Here is a 1,647-nt window from a genome sequence, read left to right on the forward strand (position 1 = left end):
CAGTGAAAGTGTTTGTGTGGTTTTTTCTCATTGCAGAATCACAGTGAAGTGGCTGGTAAAATGGGACCAGCTCGCTCAGCTCCACTTGGGCTGAATACGAGGTTTAATGCAATGAAACTACTTCCACTGGTATGTGGGGCTGATCATATGCTTTTGATATGCTTCTTAAATCTAGTGTGACAATTTAATTTCTCATGTGAAACACGTCTCACAGCACAGCTTATCCCCCACCTCTCTCTGCTTTGACAAAGCAAAGCAAGTTTGGGCTATTGTTGGCTTTCTTTGCCTTGTTTTTGTCTTTTTCCTGAATCTCATTAATATACAAGTGGTATTAAATAATAATGATTCCAGTAGTCACCTCTGCTGTGCCTTGGTGTTTGCTCCCTTTTGCTTCGAGGAGCAGATGTTGTCTGTCTTTATTTTCTGTCGCCAAACTGGGACTTTGCCCCTTTAACCTTTGATAAGGTGCCTTAATAGCCTCTGATGTGAGATTTTATCACAAGCCAAGTAAAGGATACCCGCCTAGCAGCTTTTATTAAACATTCCCGTCGTGTTTTACAGCAGTTTGAGGAAGTCTGGTTTCCTCTTGTGTTTTTGCAGGTTGTATTTATCCCCTGCAGCCAGGTGAGCACCCATGGGCAGAGGTCCTGTCCAGGACTCTGCCATTGTGGGTGCTGCTTGAGCAACAAGCCCTAACCAACCTGCACCTCAAACCAGTCAAACAGGGTGATACCATAAATAATCAATGGGGTCTGACTAGACTCAGCTGGACCCTGTTTTCCAGCGATTTGTGATGTGAGATGGGGAGGGCAGTGTGTACACAAACGCTGCTGGGGCCTTGGTGCTTGTTCTCCTCTTGCTGTGTTCCTGGCCAGGAGCCACTGGGGGGCTTTTGCACCAGCAGTTAAACCCTGCAGTGCTGTAAAGCTGCTCTAACCCTCCCTATGAAGAGACACCCTCACTACATCCTTCTCTTCCTCGTCCCTTTTGCAGCATTTCATACTTTGCTCCTGCACTCAGCCACCCCGAAAGCCCCAAGGGAAAGTCCACCTCCCAGTTTTCTACCTATTTATTTACCTGGGCATCCACATGGCTCAAATGAACAGCCATCAGCCCTGGGCTGGGGTGGTGAGGGCTCTCCCTGGGGCAGGCAGGCTGAGTTGCACCTTAGGTGGGAGTGTGCCTGGCTCCAGGAAGCCTTGTGGGCAATTTGGGAAGGTGGCACTTTGTGTCTGGGATGTGCCTGTGCGCTCTCCAATGGCCTCTTGCAACATCAGGGGTGGCTTCTGCTGAATCCCCCTTGGCCTTACCCACATCTCTCCATAATTGCATTGGATTTGATATTCCCACCCCTGCCTTTGTTGTCTTGGCCTGTTTGACATCCTTGCCATGTCACACCTGTGGAACGTTTCATTGACCCCCTTTCTTCTGCCAGGCTGGGGCAGCAGCAGACATGGAAGAGCTGCTGTTTCTTACTGATTACCACATGGAAAATAAAACAAGCACCCGAGGCTGGTTGATGCAGCAGCCTCTGCCATGCTTCCCTCAGCACTGCTGCCCAGCCCTCACAGGAACCACCTCCTTCCCTCTCCACACCTGGAATTTCACCTATGCCCACAACGTCTGCTTTGGTGGACAAGCCTCGTG

Source organism: Myiozetetes cayanensis, unplaced genomic scaffold (genome assembly GCF_022539395.1).
Source record: "Myiozetetes cayanensis isolate MyiCay16 unplaced genomic scaffold, myiCay2020 scf3, whole genome shotgun sequence".
NCBI lineage: Eukaryota > Metazoa > Chordata > Aves > Passeriformes > Tyrannidae > Myiozetetes > Myiozetetes cayanensis.